This window comes from Leucoraja erinacea, chromosome 4 (genome assembly GCF_028641065.1).
Source record: "Leucoraja erinacea ecotype New England chromosome 4, Leri_hhj_1, whole genome shotgun sequence".
NCBI classification, from domain to species: Eukaryota; Metazoa; Chordata; class Chondrichthyes; order Rajiformes; family Rajidae; genus Leucoraja; species Leucoraja erinaceus.
The window spans coordinates 42,117,884-42,142,536 of NC_073380.1; the positions used below are offsets into that span (position 1 = coordinate 42,117,884).

General features: G+C 45.5%; 1 protein-coding gene and 1 pseudogene across 3 annotated transcripts in view; one reads left to right on the top strand and one right to left on the bottom strand.

The window, feature by feature from the left end:
- Positions 1 to 24,653, bottom strand: part of sntg1 (syntrophin, gamma 1) — a 533,638-nt gene that overhangs the window by 480,985 nt on the left and 28,000 nt on the right. The window lies entirely within an intron of this gene.
- On the top strand, positions 4,511 to 8,066 carry LOC129696044 (protein FAM110C-like; annotated as a pseudogene).

Sequence of the window (24,653 nt, forward strand, 5' to 3'; positions counted from 1 at the left end):
AATGTTATGTAAAATGTTATAAAGGAGAATGCAAAAACTGCAAATATAGTACTGTAAGTTTTTGCAGTAAAGAAAACCGTTTTTTAGAAAATGATTAATGTGTTGATTTTAATTGCCTGTTACTGTTAAACTGTGTTAGTGTGTGCAGTGCACCTTTAATGGTCATCCTGACCTAACAACTTCACATCACTTTAATTTCAACATGAAATAGTGATGTGAATACAACATTTAGTTCGACTTCAATTTCTATCATGAAAATTGAAGTCAAACAAAATGGTGCATTTATATTACTATGACTGCTTTCAAACTAACTTATTTTACTGTCATACTATTATAACAAATTCTAGTTCCATGATGATTCATCAACAAGATCACAAATCACATTTTGAATTCTCAAACATAATGTGATTGTAAATAATTGCAGAGCTGCCAAATTTCACCAAGCATTTACATATTTTGATGGCTGAAAATCAATATTTTGTTGGGGAAATCGGTATTTCTCACATAAATTCAATAGAACATACTACACAGAAACTGGATTTTTGAAAATCAGTATTTTGCATGCAACTTTCGGTATTCCCAAATATCAGTATGGAATATTGAAAATCAGTACTACTGAAATGTGAAACCATTTTTGAAACGTGAATTTATAATTCTTGATATTGATTTCATAACATATCAAAATATATAATAAAATAACATATCACAATTCATCATATAGAGATTCAGATTCAACTTTAATTGTCATTATCAGTGTACACTACAGAGACAACAAAATGCAGTTAGCATCTCCCTGGAAGAGCGACATAGAATACAATTTCAATAAGTAAAACTATTTACATGCATACAATCATAGTTTTTTTCTGTGGGAGGAGTGTCCGTGGGGGGGGGGGGGGGGGGGGGGTGATTGGCAGTCACCGAGGTACATTGTTGAGTAGTGTGACAGCCGCTGGGAAGAAGCTGTTCCTGGACCTACTGATGCGGCAACGGTTGAGACCTGTAGCGCCTCCCGGATGGTAGGAGGGTAAGCAGTCCATGGTTAGGATGAGAGCAGTCCTTGGCGATGCTGAGCGCTCTTCGCAGACAACACTTGCTTTGGACAGACTCAATGGAGGGGAGTGAGGAACCGGTGATGCGTTGGGCTATTTTCACCACCCTCTGCAGTGCTTTCCGGTCGGAGACAGAGCAGTTGCCATACCATACTGTGATACAGTTGATAAGGATGCTCTCGATGGTAGAACTTCACCAGGTTCTGAGGAGACAGATGGACCTTCTTCAGTCTCCTCAGGAAGAAAAGACGCTGGTGAGCATTCTTGACCAGAGTTGAGGTATTGTGGGTCCAAGTGCTGGTCAACTATCCCCAGTCCTCGCCGACATTTTCAATCTCTCACTGGCCCAGGGTGTTGTCCCCACTTGCCTCAAGACATCAACCATCGTGCCAGTGCCCAAACAGTCAGCTACAGGGAGTCTCAACGATTTCCGCCCAGTGGCACTCACCCCTGTCATTGCAAAGTGCTTTGAGCGGCTGATCTTGGCTCACCTCAAAGCCTGCCTCCCCCCCACACTGGACCCCCATCAGTTTGCCTACCGGACCAACAGGTCTACAGAGGACGCCATATCGGCGGCCCTACACTCTGCCCTGACCCACCTGGACTACAACAACTCCTACATCAGGCTGCTGTTCATAGATTTCAGCTCTGCCTTTAACACCGTCATCCCAGCCAGCTTGATCACCAAACTCAGTGGACTTGGCATCTCCACCTCCCTCTGCAACTGGACATTGGACTTCCTCACTAACAGACCACAGTCTGTTAGGGTCAATAACCTCACCTCCTCCACTATAACACTGAACACCGGAGTGCCACAGGGCTGTGTGCTCAGCCCTCTCCTCTACTCCCTCTTCACCCACGACTGCATCCCAAAGCACGGATCCAACGCCATTATTAAGTTTGCTGACGATACCACGGTAGTAGGACTGATCAGCGACAACGATGAGTCAGCCTACAGGGATGAGATCCAGCACCTGACCACCTGGTGTGCCGACAATAACCTCATCCTCAACTCCAAAAAGACGAAGGAGATTATTGTCGACTTCAGGCAGACCAGAGGAGGCAGTCATACCGCCATCCATATCAACGGGACTGAGGTGGAGCGCGTCTCCAGCTATAAATTCCTCGGAGTGCATATCTCGGAGGACTTGTCCTGGTCCCTCAACACCTCCAAGCTGATCAAAAAGGCACAGCAGCGCCTTTACTTCCTTAGGAGGCTCAAGAAAGCCCACCTGTCCCCCCAGATCCTGACCAACTTTTACCGCTGTACCATAGAGAGTATCCTGACCACCTGCTTCACGGTATGGTACAGCAGCTGCACTGCTGCGGACAGGAAAGCACTACAACGGGTGGTGAAAACCGCGCAGCACATCATCGGTGCCCCGCTCCCTGCCATGGATGCCCTCCACCGAAAACGGTGTCTGAGTCGGGCTGGGAAGATCATCAAAGACCCCTCACACCCCAACCATGGACTGTTTGCCCTCCTCCCATCAGGGAGGCGGTACAGGAGCCTCAGGTCACGTACCAGCAGGATGAGGAAAAGCTTCTATAACAACACAATCACACTGCTGAACTCGGAGTCCCGACGATAGACTTCTCTGGTCCCTCCGTCCCCCTTTGTTTAATCATTCTGTATTTCCTGATTATTCTGTATCTTCTCTCTTTCTATTTTTTTCTTGTTTTTTCTCTTTATGTACAACTACTACGGTCTGACGCAAAACTGCATTTCGTTGTACTGATACTTGTATTTGTGCGATGACATTAAATTTGAATTGAATTGAAGACAGGTCATCGGAGACGTTGACCCCCAGGAACCAGAAGCTGGAAACACGTTCCACCTCCATCCCGTTGATGTGGATGGGGGTGTGCGTGCCGCCCCTAGACTTCCTGAAGTCTACAATGAGCTCCTTGGTCTTCTTGGAGTTAAGGGCCAGGTTGTTGTCAGCGCACCATGCTGCTAGGAGCTCGACCTCCTCCCTATAGGCTGACTCATCGTTGTTGCTGATGAGGCCAATCACCGTTGTATCATCTGCATACTTGATGGTGGTGTTAGTACCATGTACAGGTGTGCAGTCGTAGGTGAAGAGGGAGTAGAGGAGGCGGCTCAGCACACAGCCCTGTGGAATGCTGGTGTTCAGGGTGAGGGTTGAAGAGGTGTGCTTGTCTAACCTAACAGACTGGGGTCTGTTGGTTAGAAAGTCCAGTATCCAGTTGCAGAGGGATGGGTTGATGCCCAGGTTACCGAGTTTGGTGATCAGTTTAGAGGGTATAATGGTGTTGAATGCTGAGCTGTAATCGATGAACAACATTCTTACGTAAGTGTCTCTGTTGTCGAGGTGGGAGAGGGCGGAGTGAAGTGCCGTTGAGATGGCATCCTCCGTACTCCTGTTCTTGCGGTAGGCAAACTGATAGGGATCCAATGTAGAGGTAGGCAGCCTTTGGGGTGTGCCAGGACCAGCCTCTCAAAGCACTAGGTGATGATGGGAGTAAGTGCAACTGGGCGGAAGTCGTTGAGGCTTGCCGCAGTGGAGTGTTAGCTTACCAAACAATCAAACATGCTGGCATGATGCTGCATAATCATTCAAGTGCTCCTGGTAAATGTACATAAAGGTGAGTAGTATGGTAAGTACAATTTTTTTTAAATCACCCAATGTTACTATTGTTGAGCCATGCTGACTAGCATGACTGGAATGAGTTCTTAGTTCACTGTCACTCAGCATGATGCTGCAAAATCATTCAGGTGCTCCTGAATGTATATTGGCATTTACCACTACTTCTACTAATGCAAGGGCATTCGTTAGCCTTAGCCTATATGCCATCCCTGGTTCCATGAATATAGCAACTCATACCACTTTATCTAGCATGGCAGTCCTCAGTTTGTTAATGCTGTCAAAGCATGTGTCGTTCCGCAGTACACTGATGTAGGTGGCCGACTTTTACCTCTTCTTGCAGTGCCCCTGTTTGGGCTCGCAAAGTGTGAGGAGATTATCAGACTGTTCAGGGTTCCCATCACAGACTTGGCAACACTCTTGGCAGACCAGCATATATTGCCATTTATCCATAAATCACATTTTCCAGTTCCATTTTCCGAGAATGTAACTGTGCAAACTAGTCACCACTTTGTCCAAGTCATGGGCAAAATCATAGTGAATGTGCATAAAGGCGAGCGCAAACAGCCTGTCATTGCTCATGGAAGTCCTGGTGTAGTGATGCAGGCGACGGACACTCGTGGCAGGCTGCCATATATTGCCATTTAGCCATAAGTCATGTTTTCCAGTTCCATTTTCCAAGAATGTAACGGCGTAAAACTAGTCACGACTTTGTCAAAGTTATGGGCAAAGTTATAGTGAATGTGGATTAAGGTGATTGCAGGCATCCTGTCATTGCTCCTGAAAATCCTGGTCTTTGCTTCTTCACTGATGTGAAAATGTGTTTGTCCTCGTTGGCTAGATCATAGTAAGATGCCGAGCGAGATCGCGTCCACTGCAAGCATGCGACCCGAGGCAAGCATCTCTCTGCCGCTCAGGCTTCTGACCAAAGGTCCCGACTACCTCCGCAGTCAAATGGAGGCGGACAAGCGGGGTCGGCAGAGTGCCGTGGAGAGACTGGCTGCCCACAAGGCCAAGTACTTGAAGAGCCAGACGGCGAGGGGGTGCAAAGTGATGCCCAATGGTTTGGGCAGCTCTGCCTCTGAGGAAGGCAGCAGCAGTAGCAGCGGGGCCAGCAGCAACACGAAGACTTACCTGTCCTCAGGCAGCCCCCAGCAGAGTGGGCAATGGGGGATCCCGCCTGACATTGTGCGTCGCTCCAGCTCCAAGAGGCAGCTCAGGCCCAAATCGCTGGTCATGTACCGGCAGAAGTGCGAGCATGCAGGGAGCAGTGGCCACCAGCAGCATCCGCAGTTTCAAGGGCGGTGGCAGCCTAGTCCGGCAGCTCCTGCCTGGCTCTAGTGGCCGGGGCGACAAACAGCAGGGGGCCGGCAACGAGAGCAGCAACGTCAGAAGGGGGAGAATTAGCAGAGGGTACAGCGGCTGCAGATCCCCAGGGTTCACAAGTAACCATACCAGCAGCACTCCAGGGAGAAACAGCAGCCTCGCCAGCAACACCCCAGGGTGCACATGTAACTACACCAGCAGCACCCCAGGGTGCACAAGTTACCACGCCAGCAGTGCCACAAGAAGCAGCAGAAGGTCTCCCCAAGGAGCCGCTCAAGCGGCGGGTTTGTGAAGGCGGATGACGGCGCTTGCACTCCGACCTCAGCTGCCGCTTCTCCTGAACCTGCTTGGGCTTGAACAGTTTCTTCGAGCCCGAGGTGATCGAGAACCTGGCCAGGGAGAAGTTTGCCGCCAACGCTGCCTTTAAAAGCCTTGGCCTCAAGTTTCACAGCGTGAAGGGCCTGTCCCACTTGGCCGACATTTTCGGTGACAGCCTGAAAAGAGGTTGTCGCATTGTGGTCGGGTCGTGATGTGGTGCGATGCGTGGTGACGCATGTAGTGACGCGCGGTGACTCCCTGTCGACCCTGGATTTTGGAATGTTCAAAACCCAGGGGCGACATCTGGGTGTCTCATCGTATCGTGCGCCCTGTCACACGCTGACGTATGCTGTCCTGCGGGTGATGCCCGGTTAGGGTTAAGGACCACAGATGGGCTTTAAAATATTCTTCCTTAAATGCATGGATTTTAAACATTAATAGCTTAAATTGAATACAATAAAATCAATTGTGCAAATGAAAAGATGTCTGTCCAGTTTTATTTGCAGGTGTATTGGTCTGCTTCCAGATCCAATCACCATCTCTAACTTTTCACAGGGATGGTTTCATGTAGACTGCTCACCCCTCTCCCCTCCACCCATTCTTCACTCCTCCCGTCCCATCCCTCCATCTCCACTCCCCCCCAACCCTTCTTCCCTCCCCTCCACCCCCCAGCTTCCCTTCTCCCCACTCCACACTTCTACCCCTACTCCACCCCCCCATCCTCTCACATCCCCTTCCCCCCTTGCCCTCCCTTCTCCCATTCTCCAACCCCCCATCCCCCACTTCCCCGACACCCCCATTTGTGGACACAGACTAGTAATGGATCCCCCTAATAGTAATGCACAAAGGCCTCATCATCTGTTTTAGTAACATTGACTGTGGGATAAATGCAGACATTGGGAACAACTGGATGACAGGCTGACCGGCGACGAGGCTACGACACCATGGATGGAGGCGATGGACCGAGCGGGCAGACACCTTAGCCCCAGGCCCGGGGAAATGGGCACTCGTTTTTTTTTCTAAATCATCCCATGGGCCGGATAGGACCCTCCGCGGGTAGTTTGACGCCCCCTCCCGCAACGCAATATCATTCCAGGGCCCCACTCACCTAGAATAGGCCCAAGGCGTCGAGGCGATGTATGATTTTGTGCAGTCAAAATGATGGTGAGGTGATCCCACCCGGGCCCACTGCGCATGTGCGGGGAGACGCCGTCATTTTGCATCGCTACTGCTTCACCGGCTTCCCCCAACTGCGCAAGCGCGGATGGTCGCAATTTTTTTTTTTCCCCAAATCATCCCGCGGACCGGAAGCAGAATTTCCCGAATTTGAGGTAATTTCCTTCAAAGTGGAAACACTGATTGCGCTCCAATTTTTTTTTTCCTCTGGATTTTTTTTTACTCTGATAAAAAAAGTGGACCGCACCCATCGCAACACCTCCCCCCACTTCGGGCGGCCATGTATGGTAAATTAAGTTTCTGGTCAATATCTTATTTCTCCAAGTGCTCAAATACAAATGAACAAACATGAGGAGCATTATCGGAACTTAACTGGAAACCATATGACAGTAATAGATCACAGCTCTTGGATTGTATATTCTGTTGCAGCACAGAATTCACCATGTCTCATTGAAATCCATTTAAAATTACTGAGTATCAAGTAATCAGTGCCCTTCTCACAACAATCAATATACACTAATTGCTCATTTCATGTGTAAAGATATCTTCATTGATCTTATTGGATCTGCAACGTTGAATAGGTTCAGATTTACTTGCATTCATAATACTTCCAATTTCCTTGACTGGCTACAATCCCATTAATGTTTCTGAGGATAAACTACTTCATTCTGTGCAAATTCACACATTCTTTTTCTGAGCATTACTTCAATATCTGCCTGAACACCTCTAATATTTGACGATTGTCATCTTCAAGATCATTGTCTATTGATACATTATCAATAGTAGAATGAAAGATTTTTCACTCAATGGCATTAGGTTTATTATCATCACATGTACCAAAGGTACGGTGAAAAGCTTTGTATTGTGTGCTATTCAAACAGATCAGATATGTCATGCATTGATACAATCAGTTCAGTCAAGTACAATAAATGGCGCACATGGGGAAGATACAGAGTGCAGAATATAGTTTTCAGCATTGTAGTCAAAGTCTAATGACCTCAATGAGCGAAATCAAACAGCAGCGAATGTAAGGAACATGCAGCAGCTGAATAATGGAGGGAAAGCAGCTGTTCCTGAGTCTGGCGGTGCAAGCCTTTAACCTTCTGCAGAGGGGAGCAGGGAGGAGGAGGAATGACCAGCCTGGGAAAAGTCTTTAATTACATTGTCTGCTTTTCCAAGAGAGCATGAAGTGTAGATGAAGTCTGGCTGTATGTTTGCTATGGCGCATCTGTAGAAGTTTGTAAGAGAAATTGGAGATGTGTCGAATAGCCACAGTCTCCTCAGCAATAGGAAGGCATTGATAGGGCATATTGATGGTCACATCATTATGTGTATGTTTAACCTACTGGCTTAAATTGAAGATAGTCACAAAAGCATGGCTGACATTTCAGGCCTAGACCCTTCAGACTTTATGATTGATCCTTGCTAGGTTGTTGGTAATATTAATCCTAAGGAATTTGAAGCTCTCAACCATTTTGATATCCCCACCATTGATGCTGATTGGGGCATGCACTCCATCTTGCTTCCTAAAGAGGAAAAATTTAATGAAGGGCCTATTCCACTGCGGGGACCTAATTCGCGAGTTTAGAAGAGTTTACGCTCAACTCAAACTCGCTGCATGGTCGAAACGAGGTCCTAGAAGGTTTTTGTAACTCTCCTTCATGCTCGAGAGTAGTCCCCGCATGCTCGAGGCCTCAGTCAGGTCGTGGCATTTTTTTTTAGCAAGCTGAAAAATGCCCGCAAGGAGAAAAGGGTCGCCATGGAAAAAATATATATATTTTTTACTCGTAGGTTTATTAGAGGTAGGTCGTAGTAGGTTGTAATGCTATCGTAGGTAATCGATATGAGCTTATGCCTGGACCGTGGGATGGTCAGTAACCCCAAGTCGGCCGATCTGAGGGACCTGGAGGTGGTGTGGTGCGCAAGCAGACTTTTGATGTAGGTGGGGGCAAGCCCATTAAGGGCTTTGAAAACGTAATTCATTCGGAACCGCACAGGGAGTCAGTGGAGAGAGGCCAGAATCAGGGTGATGTGGTCCCATTTTTCGGGTGCCCGTCAGGAGTCTCGCTGTGGTGTTTTGGACCATTTGCAGGTGGTTGGCAGACAGGAAACAACGAGTAGGGATTAACGGGTCCCTTCCAGAATGGCAGGCGGTGACTAGTGGGGTACTGCAATGCTCGATGCTTGGACCACAGCTATTTACAATATACATCAATGAATTAAATGAAGGTATCAAAGTAACATTAGCAAATTTGTAGATGAAACAAAGCTGGGAGGCAGTGTGAATTGTGAGGTGGATGCTTTGAGAATGCAGGGTGACTTGGACAGGTTGGGTGAGTGGGCAGATGCATGACAGTTGCAGTTTAATGTGGATAAATGTGAGGTTATCCACTTTGGTAGCAAAAACAGGAAGGCAGATTATTATCTAAATGGTGTCAAGTTGGGAAAAGGGGAAGTACAATGGAATCTGGGGGACCTTGTTCATCAGTCAATGAAAGTAAGCATGCAGGTACAGCAGGCATGAAGAAAGTGAATGGCATGTTGGCCTTCATAACAAGAGGAGTTGAGTATAGGAGCAAAGCGGTCCTTCTGCAGTTGTATAGGGCCCTAATGAGACCATACCTGGCGTATTGTGAGCAGTTTTGGTCCCCAAATTTGAGGAAGGACATTATTGCTATTGAGGGAGTGAAGCGTAGGTTTACAAGGTTAATTCCCGGGATGGCGGGATTGTCATATGCTGAGAAACATATAAGATTATTAATTGTTTTAGAAACATAGAAACATAGAAAATAGGTGCAGTAGTAGGCCATCCGGCCCATCGAGCCTGCACCGCCATTGAACCATGATATGATCAAGGCTGATCATCCAACTCAGTATCCTGTACCTGCTTTCTCTCCATACCCCCTGATCCCTTTAGCCACAAGGGCCACATCTAACTCCCTCTTAAATATAGCCAATGAACTGGCCTCAACTACCTCCTGTGGCAGAGAATTCCAGAGATTCACCACTCTAGACACGCTAGAGGCGGAAAACATGTTCGCGATGTTGGGGGAGTCCAGAACCTGGGGCCACAGTTTAAGAATAAGGGGCAAGCCATTTAGAACGGAGACAAGGAAACACTTCTTCACGCAGAGAGTTGTGAGTCTATGGAATTCTCTGCCTCAAAGAGCGGTGGAGGCCCTTTCTCTGGATACTTTCAAGCGAGAGCTAGATATGGCTCTTAAAGATAGCAAAGTCCGAGGATATGGGGAGAAGGCAGGAACGGGGTACTGATTAGGGATGATCAACCATGATCACATTAAATGGTGGTGCTGGCTCGAAGGGCCAAATGGCTTACTCCTGTACCTATTGTCTATTGTCTATTAACTCAATAACTAGCTCCTTAATCTTTCTGACATTGAGGGAGAGGTTATTGTCTTGACATCATGTCACTAAATTCTCTATCTTCTTCCTGTATTCTATCTAGTCATGGTTCATGATTCAGCCCATCACAGTGATGTAGTCTGCAAACTTGTGGGTGAATATAGAGCTGAATTTGGCCATACAGTCATGAGTTTAAAGGGAGTATAGTTGGAGACAGAACGCATCCTTGTGGGGCACCGGTGGTAACAGTTATTTTAAATTAGGTATTGTCACCCGTCAGCACTGAATGAGGTTTGAGTGGCAGAAAATCGAGGATCCAGTGGCAGAGGGGTGAGCTCATTCCTTGTTCCCAGAGTTTAGACATGAGTTCAGATAGGTTTATGTTGTTGAAGGTAGAGCTACTGTCAATAAATAGGAGTCTTTGTTGTCTAGGTGTTCCAGAGATGGGCTTAGGGCCAAGGAGATGGTGTCCGCCTTGGACCTGTTGTGGCGATAAGCAAACTGCAGAGGATCAAGGCTGGATGTGAGGCCAACAATGTTTGCCATTACCAGTCTCTCAAAGCACCTTACGATTATCAATGACAGAGCCACTGGACATTAGTCATTAAGGCACGCTACTTTACTTTTCTTCAGTTCAGGTATGATGGTGGTCCTTTCGAAGCAAGTGGGGGCCTCAGAATGGAAGTAATGAGAAGTTAATGATGTCTGTGAATACCTCTGCCAGCTGATCTGCACAGGTCCCGAGGAAAAGGCCAGGGATTTCATACGGACCAGATGTTTTTCAGATTCACTGAGGAAAGCTGACCTTATATCTGCCTCAGTATCCTTGGGTCCAAGCACACCAGAGACTGGTGGGGGGGGGGGGGGGGGGGGGGGGGGGGGGGGGGGGGGGGGGGGGGGGGGGGGGAGGGAATTCCAACACTGACCTGTTCAAAGCAGCCGTAGAATGTATTGTATTCATTAGGGAGCGATCCATTGTTGGCAGCAGTACTGCCTGCATTCACTTTGCAGCATATTGTAGCATGCAAACCTTGCCACAACCTACGAGTATCTGACGTTGCCTTGAAGCTCCAGCATAGTTCTGAATTTCCTCTTGGCATTCTTAATGGCTCTGCAAAGATCGCAGCTGGATTTCTTGTACTGCTCAGTATCATTTGACTCGAATGCTGTAGACTTGGACTTCACCTAGGAGTGGACGTCACGGTTCATCCAAGCCTCTCATATATATTAATTGCCAAACAGTAACTTTTCCCCATACGCACATTCAGCAAATAAGGTGTATATCTCAAAGATAGACACAAAAAGCTGGAGTAACTGAGCGGGTTAGGCAGCATCTCTGGAGAGAAGGAATGGGTGATGTTTCGGATCGAGATCCTTCTTCAGACAGGTTAGGGATAAGTGAAACGAGAGAAATAGATGGTGATGTGGAGAGATAAAGAACAATGAATGAAAGATATGCAAAAAAGTAACGATGATAAAGGAAATCTGAAGAAGGGTCTCGACCCAAAACGTCACCCATTCCTTCTCTCCAGATATGCTGCCTGTCCCGCTGAGTTACTCCAGCTTTTTGTGTCTATCTTTGGTTTAAACCAGCATCTGCAGTTCCTTCCTACACAGGTGTATGTCTCAGATCTATTTTGGTGATAATTTGGACTGCTGAATAGTTTTCAGCACATAAATCCAGTAAATATCTGTTTGGCATCAAATGTCTGATTCAATCTCATCTTAGACAACATATGGTTGAAGAATCTTGTGTGTTCCTTGCATCGCCTAACCATACTGTCTGTTCATCACTCAGACTTCATTTGTTCTAATTCATCAGATTCTTCCTCCAGCTAGTTGTTTAATGTAGGGAACAGGTCAAAACGTACTGTCATTTGTTTTAACACAAAGCATGATTTGAGTAAAGACATGTGTAGGTATTTGAATATTTCTCTGTACTTTGCAACTAACATGCCCAAGTATGATATTGAAGCAACATTACCAAACAACTGTTTCCTTTCTGGGTTCAGTGCATCAAACTAAGCTTTGTTTATCAATATCAATAGATTACTGTAATCAGCTGCAAAGGTTGGATTTGCTGACTTCTGTGATTCACTAAAGATTTCATCTGGCCACAAAAGTCTTCAATACTTCGCCTGTAATTTTTTTAAATTTGCATACTCTATTTGCAAAATGGTGTTAAATTAAGTTAGATACTTAGACTTAGACCCTTTATTTGTCATGCAGACCTTTCGGTCTGAACAAAATGTTGTTGCCTGCAGCCATACATATAATAATAAACAACAAACACACAATAAACACAAATTAACATCCACCACAGTGAGTTCACCAGGCACCTCCTCACTGTGATGGAGGCAAAAATCTTAAGGTTACTGTCTCTTCCTTCCTCATTCTCCCTCTGCGCTGAGGCGATATGTTGTTACCCCATCGGGCGATGGTAAGTCAGTCCCGCGGCTCACCGAGCTCCGCGAACGGGCCGGTTCAAGAACCGCGGCCCGGGATGGCCAAAGCAGCCGCCCTCCAGTCTAGCGGATGCAGCTGTTGGATTATTACCAAAGATTGAGCAACCTTCTGCCATGTCAATGCTCAAGTATATTTTTATCCCAAACTCACTGCAGTCTCCAACATTGTTGTTGCTCGCACTAGTTACAAAACAGTGGAGGCATACTTTGCATTCACTACAAAAGCTTTCATACTGTGAAGAAATCACATTGGTAGAGTTGCTTTGCCCAACTATCTTGGCTTTAGATTTGTACTCGAAGAATAGATACCCCATTTTAAATGTTGTTAGGTTGAATTGACATTCTTTCAGTGGATAATATCGGTTATATCTTCAGCAATCATTCCTGCCAGTCTTAGACAAGTGCTTCACAATCTGCTTTGAAACTCACCATTATTACTGTGACTTTAAACTACTCGTAGATTTATACTCGGCATTGAATGAAATTATTTTACATTCCACCATGCCACTTCCATAGATGATGCAGCTTTGAAGATAAGAGCTAATGCATGATTTTGTAACTGATTACATTCACCCATTAATTAAATGACAAATTACATTGACACCCAGCATGTAAACTGAGGAAATGCCAACGTTTCAGAAGAAAGAGATGTCCTTCAATGAGACAATGTACCCGATAGCCTTGCTTGACTTTTGGTGACCATTGCCAAATTGATAGCTCTCCGCACTTTGAAAATCTAGGATTGAAGTGATCTAGCAAGTGTTGAATCACTTCACTGAAAACATCTTTTGCTTTCCATGGTTTTAAATATTTGTTAACATGCTCTACATTTAGTTTAGTTTAGAGATACAGCACGGAAACAGGCCCTTCAGACCAGAGTCAACGCAGACCAGCAATCACCCATACACTCTTTCTATCCTAAACACTAGTGACAAATTACAGAAGCCAATTAACCCACAAACCTGCACATCTTTGGAATATGTTCAAAGAAATCCGAGCAAACCCATGCAGTCAGTGAAAATGTTCAAACTGTACAGACAGCACCCGTAGTCAGAATCTAACCTAGTCTCTGGCACTGAGGCAGTTATACAGCTGCTCTACTGTGCTACCAAACTCAATTTCTGAACCCATTTCAGTTATCAGAATAGCTGACATACGATCAAATATATCATTGGTTTATGTTGGCATATTCTCACTAACATTAATTTCCATTCTATTATTTTCTGTAAAACAATTTCTTGCCTTCTAATTTTGAGCTAAAAGGCCCAAACATAGAATAGAATAGAATAGAATAGAATAGAATAGAATGCAATTTGTCATTCAAACGTAGGTTTGAAGGAAATATCATTTCTACAGTTTTTTACATTACAAAACAATCCAAGACCCACACTTAACACAGTTTACATAAACATCCATCACAGTGAGTCTCCAACATTTCCTCACTGTGATGGAAGGCAAAGTCTTTATCTCTTCCCTTTGTTTCTTCTCCCGTGGTCCAGCAGTCCAACTGCAGTGTCGAGGCGAACTGGGGCTCCGATGTTAAAGCCCCCGGCGGGCGATGGTAAGTCCGGAGGCCGTTTAAGCCACGCCGGGTGATGTTAGGCCCCGGCTCCATGTACTTAAGTCCACGATTCCAGCGGGAGAAGTCGCCGTTGCGGAGCTCGGAAAAGCGGTCTCCCACCAGGGACCTGCGAGCTCCCGATGTTCCCGTCCACCGGGTCTGCGGCCGGTGCCTTCGAACTCCAAAAGTCGGGTCGCAGCCGCACGCCACCACAGCTCTTCCCGCTCCGAAGTTGGCCAGCTCCGCGATGTCAGTTCCGCAGACTCTGCAACTGGAGCCCTCAGGTTAGTGCCAGCCGGAGGTCGCCGCCGGCTCCACGATTATAGGCCCAACGACATCCGAGACCCGACAGGGAATAGTCGGGTCTCCGCACAGGGAAGAGATTTAAAACGGTTTCCCCCACAACCCCCCCACCACCCCCCACATATACACAGCTAAAAAAATAAATAAAAACTAACTCAAGACATACATTTAACAAGACAAAACTAAAAAAAGACAGACGACTGTAGTCGAGCCGCTGCCGTTAGGCGCCGCCACTGTTTCAGCTGTGGGACCTTATCAAATGCTTTCTGAAAGTCCAGGTACACTACATCCACTGGCTCATCCTTGTCCATTTTCCCTGTTACATCCTTAAAAAATTCCAGAAGATTAGTCAAGCATGATTTCCCCTTCGAAAATCCATGTTGATTCGTACTGATCCTGTTACTGCTATCCAAATGTGCCGCTATTTCATCATTTATAATTGACTCCAGCATCTTCCCCACCACCGATGTCAGGCCAACTGGTCTATATTTCCCTGTTTTCTCTCTCCCTCCTTTCTTAAAAAGTGGGATAACATTAGCTACCCTCCAATCCACAGGAACTGATCCTGAATCTATAGAACAAACAAGATACAAGATACAATTATACATTTATTTGTCACATGTGCCAATTGGCACAGTGAAATGTGAACACCATAAAGAACACAACACATGATAGAGTTCAACATAAAACATCCCCACACAGCAGAATCAAAGGTTTCCCACTGTGAGGGAAGGCACCAAAGTCAGTTATCTTCCTCTAATGTTCCTGATGTTCACCCGTGGACAGGGCCTCCCCGAGCCCTCTGCAGTCACCACTACAGGCGGCCCGATGTTCAGGCCCTCTCGCCAGGGTGATGGAAGTCCAATGTCGATACTGGAGGACCTCCTCAACGGCCTGGACATCCGGGTCGAGCACTTCCTACCAGAGTCCGCGGCTCCCAAAGTCCGCAGGCCTCGCTGGGCAGAGATGCAATGCTGGCAGCCCTCGGCAAAGGGCCCCAGGACTCCGCGATGTTGTTCAGCGCTGCCCGTGTTGGGAGCTCTCTCAAGCCACAGTTCAGCGATGTTGGAGCAGCGGCCCAACGCTCCGGAGCTCCAAACAGTGATCTTGTTAGACATCGCCTGCTCCGCAGTGAATCCAGCACTGCGCCGCTGCTGTTGTAACTCTGGTCCTGTTCCCAGTCCCCAGCAGGAAAGGCTGCGCCAATCCAGGTGGTAGGCCGCGATGAGGGGGGGCGAAAACGCGACTCGGATAACAGTCCTCGTCCCCGCCAGGAAGCGACTGGGAGACAGTTTCCTCCTTACCCTACCCCCTCCCCCACATAGAAAAGTTAAAGATTTCCCCAAAACTTTAAACTGACCAAAAATTAAAAACAATTAAAAAAAAGATTGAAAAACCCCATCCGCCTTCCTGTACTAGAGGATCCTGTAGGCAGAGGCTGCCGTCATTGCAGCGCCCCTAGAGGACCTTGAAAAATGATCACCAATGCGTCCACAATTTTAAGAGCCACCTCCTTAAGTACCCTGGGATGCAGACCATCAGGCCCTGTGGATTTATCAGCCTTCAGTCCCATCAGTCTACCCAACACCATTTACCAACTAATGTGAATTTCTTTCAGTTCCTCCATCACCCCAGGTCCTCTGGCAATGTACATGAGTCAGTGAGTGGTGGTTGCAAGTGTATGGACAATAACATTAGATTACTGTACATTACGTGTAAATTGGTGTTTGATGGTCTTTACGAAACAGTGCAGCACAAGAAGTCACGTGACATGAGCAGTAATAAATATAACTTTACACTCAGCTGGATAGCAAGAAATTGGTATAAAACCCAGAAGTGGTGTGCCTCACTCAGTCTCTGCAAGATGGAGGAAGCCAGAGGGTCACGTGTCTCTGAGCTCTGAATAACACTGAACACGTCTACTTAACTGTGAATGCCCTTAATGTGGTTCGAAAATGAAAATATGGGTGGTTTGAAGTAAACAGGCACTGCATGCAAATGATTGTTGGGGGGGGGGGGGGGGTTTGGTTGAAGTAAAAAGGCACCACATGCAAATGGTTGTTTGGGTTGAAGTAAACAGGCACTGCATGCAAATGGTTGTTTGGGAGGTTTGGGTTGAAGTAAAAAGGCACTGCATGCAAATGGTTGTTTGGGGGGTTTGGGTTGAAGTGAAAAGGAATTGCATGTAAATGGTTGTTTCGTGGGTTTGGGTTGAAGTGAAAAGGCACTGCATGCAAATGGTTGTTTGGGGGGGTTGGGTTGAAGTGAAAAGGCACTGCATGCAAATGGTTGTTTGGAGGGTTTGGTTTGAAGTGAAAAGGTATTGCATGCAAATGGTTCTTTGGGGGGTTTGGGTTAAAGTGAAAAGGCACTGCATGCAAATGTTTGTTTGTGCTAAACTTGACAACTTCCTGTTTGCACTATATTGATTTTAGATAAAACGCTACCACTTGCGGCTGTGATTTTTGGCCATCTTACTCAGTCCTCCTCTGCTCATCAGGAGGGGGACTGAGTAAGATGGGAGGGGAGGGGAGGGGGAGGGGGAGGGGGAGGGGGAGGGGGGGAGGGGGAGGGGGAGGGGGGAGGGGGAGGGGGGAATTATAAAATCCGGATGTGTGGGTGTGGCTCAGTCTTTGCATGATGGGGGAGGGAGAGGTCACAACTCTGAGCTGTGAACCAACTGAACACACTGATTGTCTACTGAACTGTGAGTGTGCCGTTTTGTGCGGTTTTAATGGTGGTTTCATCCTGCTTGAAATAGTATGAAACTGCATTTGAATGTGGTGGCATTGCACAAAATGGTATGAAACTGCATTTCAATGTGGTGTCGTTGCACCCTGCATGAAATGGTATGAAACTGCATATGAATTTGGTGGCCTTGCACCCTCCTTGAAATGGTATGAAACTGCACTTGAATTTGGTGGCCTTGCACCCGGCTTGAAGTGGAATGAAACTACACTTGAATTTGGTGGCCTTGCACCCTGCTTGAAATGGTAGGAAAATGGGTTTGAATTTGGTGGCCTTGCACTCTGCTTGAAATGGAATTTCAAGGAATAGCCGTGAGTCAACTGCCAGCCCACCAGCCGTGAGTGAGCTGCCAGCACATCAGCACATCAGCACATCAGCACATCAGGCTTGAGGGACTGAACTGCCACCCCAAGAATCCAATAATCCATTTGGCCCACAATGTCCATACTAGCCCTCTGGAGACTGGTAGTCCCTGCAGCCAACAACAACCATACCAGCGCTCCAGAAAGCCCCCCCCCCCCCCCCCCCCACTGGCCACCAATATTGGAATTAGTGGAGAAATTGAATATTGCATCGGGGAACCAGCCCTCCCGTGTGAACATGGGATCCAACGGGTCCCACTTAGTCTAGTTGATGTCTATATGTACAACTTAAGCTTTATGTGTTAATTAGCAACTTTATGCTTTATATCCTGTTATCAGCAAAATAATTCAATAATGGCTTATCGTAACACAGAGCAGCCAAGTACAGCAGCCTGAATAATGGTTCAGGTCACATTTGAATTTCCAAAGTCGGCTACAATTGCCCTGTCATTTTGAGCAAACAATTGCTAATGGGTGTAATAAGTTAGATTCATCTCCCTAAATAATCCCATATTTACCTTCCAGAGGCAGTAACAAAGCAATTCCTATCTTGAATCACTGTTGCCATAGAACAGCCTCTCTGAAATGAACGTCTGGAAATAATATACAGTACATACTCGCTGCGTTAATACAAAATTCTAAAGAGCCTTCATTGGAATTTATATAGTTGCTAGAATTCAGTCAGTGGAAAAGCAAAGATTACCCTCATGTTGATGAGAAGAAAAGTAAGCTCTTCAAAAAATACAGTATAAAACATCTCATGTTATATAATTTCTAAGAATTCTGAAAGTCATGTCTATTAGAATGTTCCAGATGAAGGTCTGTCCCTCTGGATTGTTGGATATCCAATGGCAAGAGGCCCAGCCAAACACATTCATTATAACAGCTATAGTTCATTGTCACCAATTTAAGTATCAGTATACATGTCAGAAAACTCTGCTGCATCAGCGCCATCAACAATGCAGGGCAACAATTTCTCCAACTGTTTGACAAACCTCGCTTGCAATGGATTTTGTTATTTTAAGAAGTGCATCAAGAGATCAATAATGTGCAACTTTACAAGTTATGTTTAATAAATATACCTTGCGACATAATCACTGAACTATTATGACATTTTACCTCTACCAGTGCCACTAATTGTTATTTATACACGATCTGGGTGTCCTTGTACACCAGTCACTGAAATGGATGATCAGCCATGAACATATTGAATGGTAGTACTGGCTCAAAGGGCCAAAGGCCTATTTTCTGTTTCTATGTTTCTATGTAAACTACATTTGGACCAGCTGAATTAAGCCTCCGTTCTGCAATCTTAATTTGGCTAATCGTACAGGTTTCTAACTTTATTTGATAAATATGTTTCAATTTAGCAAGCAATCTATACATAATTAAAATTCTAATCTTGATATCTTCCGGTTTTCGCCTGCTTACTCACTGTTCTCCCCTGCTACGATTGCACAAAGTTTTGTTCCGATTGGTGGAAAAGCTAGCGAGGTTTAAAAATCGCGCGTGCGCAGATCGATCTACGCTCCTGCCAGGCGGAGCCGTGTTGATTGGTCTTTTCTCCTATCACTCCGAGGATGGTCCGCCCCTTCCAGCACCATTGCCTCTTTACTGGAGCTGAGGGAGGCTCTGGATGGCCAGCAGAGGTCTCCAACATGACACAATTTTCGGAGGCAGCCCAACACAGCCTGGCCCGGTACGGATTCAGAGTCGGAGATTCCACCAAACGGAAAAAGGAGACTCTGATCCTGGCGGAGGAGGACGTCCAACGACTAGTGCCCGTTGTAAGTCCACCCACCTCCCCCCACAACCCCCCCCCGCCCACACATCCCTCCCCCGCCCCACAACACCCCCCTCAACCCCCTCTACACACACACACCCCGCCAACACTCCTCCACACCCCACAATCCCTCTCTTGTCCCCCAACCCCCTCCTCCCCACAACCCCCCTTACCCCCACAACACCCATACCGCCCACACCCCCTCCTCCCACAACCTCCCACAAACCCTTTCCCCCACACCTCTCCCCCCCCACAACCCCCCCCCCCCACCTACACATCCCTCCCCCCACAACCCCTACAGCCCACACCCCCCTGCCCCCCCCCACACTCCAAACCCCCCCCCCCCACACCACCCCCTTCCCCCCCATACTACCCCCTTCCCCCACACTCGCCCTTTTAACCTCTCCCCTTCCCCCACCCCCCCACACTCCCTCCACCACAATCCCCCCAATGCCCCAGCCCCACAACCCTTCCACCCACACTCTCCTCCCCCCAATCACACAATCCTCCCCTTCGGCTCCACAATGATCGCTGCCCCCCCCCACAACCCGCCCCCACCCAACCATCCTCCCGACCCCACACCCCTCCACTACCCCTCTTTCCCCAAACCCCCACAACCCCCCCCCCCCTCCACCCACACACACCCCTCCAATGCAACCCCACCCCCGCGCTCACACCCTCTCCCCCCACAACCCCTCTCCCTCACTCCCCCCCCACCACACCCCACACCCCCCCCCCCCCCCTTCCTCCCCACACCACCCTCTACCCCCCTCCTACACTCCCCCTGCCCACAGACACCCCCTCCCCTCCTACCTCACACTCCCCTGGCCACACATCCCCCTTCCTTCCCCCCCTCCCCTCCTCCCACACATGAAGAGGAGGGGGAGGGAGTGCTGGGGATGAGGGGAAATAAGCCGTGCCTGCACAGTTAAGGGCTGTGGGTGTGTGGTGGAATATTTGCCAAAGCTTTGTGTATTTACCTGTTACATAACAATGTCCCATCTATGAAATTGATTATATATTAATTAACAGCACTACTGGGTCCATCTTTTCCAGTACCTACCATGGACTTCTTTGCAAACACAGAACTACATTAGCTGAAACAATGTTCAATGACCCACCTTGAAAAATATAATGCTGATTAATGTTGACACCTAAATTTGAGGATCTCAATCATTAATATAAATAGAAGCACTTTGTTTCAAACCATTGAGGTATATTTGACTTGAAAACCAATTGAGGTGTTATTAGTTAATAAATGTCATCTCATCTCAACAAATAAATTATCAGAGGGAATCCAAGATACTCATCCAAAGCAAAAAGCTTCCCAGAAATTGATTACCCACTAACATAGATGAACCTTTTCCCCTCTCAAGCCAGAAGATTCCCTCTAAAAGGATTAAACACAAATACTTAGCCTGGGTATCCAGTGCAACAAGCAAACTTCTGTTGCACATCATCTTTTGTGTGAAATTTTAATTTAAAATTCCATTTACCATCCAACTGGGCATTGAAGATCCTACAGCTGGTTTGAATGTTTGGAAACAACTAGTGGATGTAACTCCAGTTTGTTATTCCTGTACTAATCAACAGCTAAATCAAAATTTTCTGGTGATCATCATAATAGGAATTGTGCAAGTTTCCTCGGCATTAATTTAGTTTAGTTTTCAGTTTAGATATAGCGCGGATCTGACCTTTCGGCCCACTGAATCCATGCCAACCAGCGATCCCCATATGCTAGCACTATCTTACACACCAGGGAGAATTTACAATATTTACCAAAGTCAATTATCCTACAAACCTCTGTGTTTTTGGGGTGTGGGCGGAAACCGGAGCACCTGGAAAAAAACCCACAGCACGCACAGCACCTGAGATTCAGATCAAGGCAGCAACACTACTGCTGTACCACCACGCTGCCCTTGGCTGGTTGTCACGTTTCCTGTATTTGATGAAGGATGGGTTAAAAGGTGCATCTTTAGGAAAGGCAGAGATCCATGCATCAGCGTGGAACAGAAAACCAAAGAGAAGTTAGTTTGTGAGAGACAAGTTAGCAGGAAAAGTTATAGAGAATAGGAAACAGATGCTAATTGATCACGTCTTCATCTATCCACGAACCAAATTTAATTTGAGCTTTTCTTTTAATTTCTAATTTTGTATGGCCTAGAATACAAATGCTTCAATGTCTGAATATGAAAGAGAAATATTCCGTAATGTGGATATTTTTACTTTTTCTTCAACCAATTAATCATATGAATGTAGTGTGTAATTGCTAAATATAGACAGAATTTTGCAAACTTTCTGTATGCTGCCAATGTTTCTTACTTCATTCATACAGATGGATATTAAGCATAATATTGAAATTAGTGACCATTACTCAGTTGGATTACAACAACAAAAAAATTGACATTATCCTAAACATTTTAATTTACATTTAATTAATCAGTCCCCAATACTGTGTGGAAGCAAAAATAAATAAGTGATGCAGAACTATAGGACATATCGCTAATGCCATAAAACAGTACTAATGCAATAAAAATGTACGCACTTGCGAAAGCAATTCATATTTGGTCACAAATGAGTGAGCATTGATGGATGTAATTGGCGGCACAAACTAACTGAAAACTGCATAGTTCAAAATCATGGCTAGCGATACACAAATCTCTCAGCTATCGCCTGCATGCTTCAGAAATTGGATCCCTCATTGGAAATAAATGAGAGGAAATACAGCCTGAGGGAGGAAGAGTGGTGTGAATGTCCAGGGAAGCTGTTGGGAATATAACATTTTAAAAGTGAAGGGAATTCACTCAATACTGGTGTCTATATACAGGGGTTTTCAGCTGTTGAGATATTTCAAGCTGTCGATAACTAAATGTCTGTGCAAGAATACACAAACGCTCAAATCTATGTCACGAAACTGTAAGCAGACTAGAAAAATACTAAACACAAAATTATACACCAAATAACTTTAAACTCCCTCACCTTTTCAGTCCAATTTCCATCCATCCATTCCATCCATTGGATGGAAATTGACTTGTTCTCCTCATGCAGGATATTAACATCATGAACATACACACCAAGCAAACATTCTGGGAAATGGGAAGCCAATCTGCTAGCATTTAGACCACTGCACTACCAGGTCCAAAGTGGAGCCTGTTGATTGACTAGGAGATATCCTCCGAGATACCACTGATCCAAAGGAGAACAGATTTTGCATCCCTGTTGTATCTTGTTGTTCAACGAAGACATCACGCTGTTTAATGGTGGTATACTGTTGCCCCTTTAGAACTTGGAGATGCCGTTATGCCATAGACAAGACCATTAGGTGAATCATGTGGCGTACCAAAGAAATGTGTAGTAAGGAACTGAAGATGCTGGTTTAGACCAAAGATAGACCAAAAAGCAGGAGTAACTCAGGTCGGACAGCATCTCTGGATAAAAGGAATAGGTTACTTCTTCTTCTTTAAAAGAGTCTCGACCCAAAACATCACCCATTCTTTTTCTCCAGAGATGATGTCTGACCCGCCGAGTTACTCCAGCTCTTTGTGTCTAGCTTCAGCACTCCAAAGAAGCTGAGGGCATTGTGTCACCTGAATCAATGTGTTTTTATAAGATGGCTGCTTTTGCCCAGCAAAGCACATATAACTTTTAGAGTGACACCCATGACCTACTAGTTCTGTACAACCTCCTGTAGCAATGTTACAACATTTTGAGATTTAAAAAATCAAGTCTGCAATTTATCCCATCAGATAAAGCATAAAAATGTTTAATTTGACACCTAATTCACTTTCATATCTCAAGTATTTAAAAAGTTATGGCCATTTTCATACTTGGAAATTAGCATCTTGTTCCCTATTGATTTTCTATGGACATAACAAAAAAGCTGTGATCGTGGACAGTCAAAAGCCCATAACTTTCTTAAAAATTAAGAGAACTGAATGAAATTTTCAGTTATCATAGATTGAAGCATTCTGAAACAAATAAAAAATAATCTTACTTGGATGACCTGAAATTAAAGCATATAATTAGTTAGTTACCCAATTGTAGCTAATTTCAGACTTCAATTACTAGATCTAAACACCTATCCATTTCTTAATAAATGATTAACATTTTTAAATAGCCTAAGTGTCCAAATGATATTCACAAATAATTCACAATAAAACATGATTTTTAAGTCTCATTTACATTAATTTATAGGCCAAATGGAAGGAATTTAGTGTTCAATTGCTGTAAATTAAAGTCCATTTAAATCAGCTTTCTAGTGGGATCCTCTGAACGCGCTGGTTTAGAACGTTCCCATTGCGCTGGATTTGTGCCCTCAAATACCCAGAAAAATACTGCGGGATATAATGGGCCCAAAATTAGCTACTCGCAACTTTAAACTTTGTATTAACGGATCTTAAGAAGCCCTTTTTAACGTAAAAATAAACAGCCTACCTTCCGTTTTCCCCTGTATGAGATCCGGCCGGTTGCCGGCGGTCGGGGGTTTAGAGGTTAATTTTTAACCTACTATAACAAATATAGAAAGCCTTTAAAACTAAAAATAGCTCCAGCTACGGAATCTTCCAGCGATTTTTCGTTATTAATTAACTAGGCTGAAAAACCTCGATATGAACAGCCTAGTGAAAAATCGCGTTTTAAACCCGCCCCCCTCTAAATGGCACCAAAATCGCGCACACGAGCTGGGACAGATTTTCAGCGATGCTTCAGGTAGGCTTTGCAACATACCTACCTCCTGAGAGAGCGCAGAGATTTCCTCCCCATCCCATACCACCTGCTACCTTCATCCAGGCACCCGAAAGCTCACTCTGCATGCACATCAGCCTCAACATTACACCACTCAAATTGTAGTCCTCACCCAAGTCATCTGGGGCAGAAAACATGTGCAGACACAGCCCAACTGTGCAGAGCCCTGCACGTGTTTCTCTCTGCCCTTTACCTGGTGTATTTTTTTGCTGGGACAGCTGTCCTTCTATCTGTATCCCACGTGGAAACAATCTCTAAATGGATGCCAAAAAAAGACTGATACACAATTTTAGGCTAAGATCATGGAAATCCAGCACAGAGTAGTTTTAATAGCCCAGTATTATTTTGATCAATTGTTAACATTGAATGCCAATCTTTTGTAACTTTCAATATCGATGCTGGGACCATTTTATTTGTCATATATGTCATTAATTTGAATGGGAATGTATAAAGCATGATTAAGTTTGCAGATAACACTGAAATACTGTAGGTGGTACAGTGGATGGTGAAGAGTGTTAAAGAATTATAAGATTAAACGAGAACTTAACAGTTTGATGTTTGATCTTTATTTTATGAGGAGTAACGTTGACTGATTACGTGAAGAACCCTCCAGGACGCATGCATGTCAATCTTCAAAGCAGCGGTGTGAAATCACAGATAACAGTAAATGAACTGAACATAGTAAGATTAGAGAAATAGGATACCAGTTGAACTTTATGATCGAGGATGGGCGTGGAGGGCACGTAATCCCTCAACATTACTCCTCATAAAATAAAGATCAAACTTCAAACTGGTAAGTTCTCGTTTAATCTTACTATTTTACTTCAGAGTCACGTGAGTGACTACG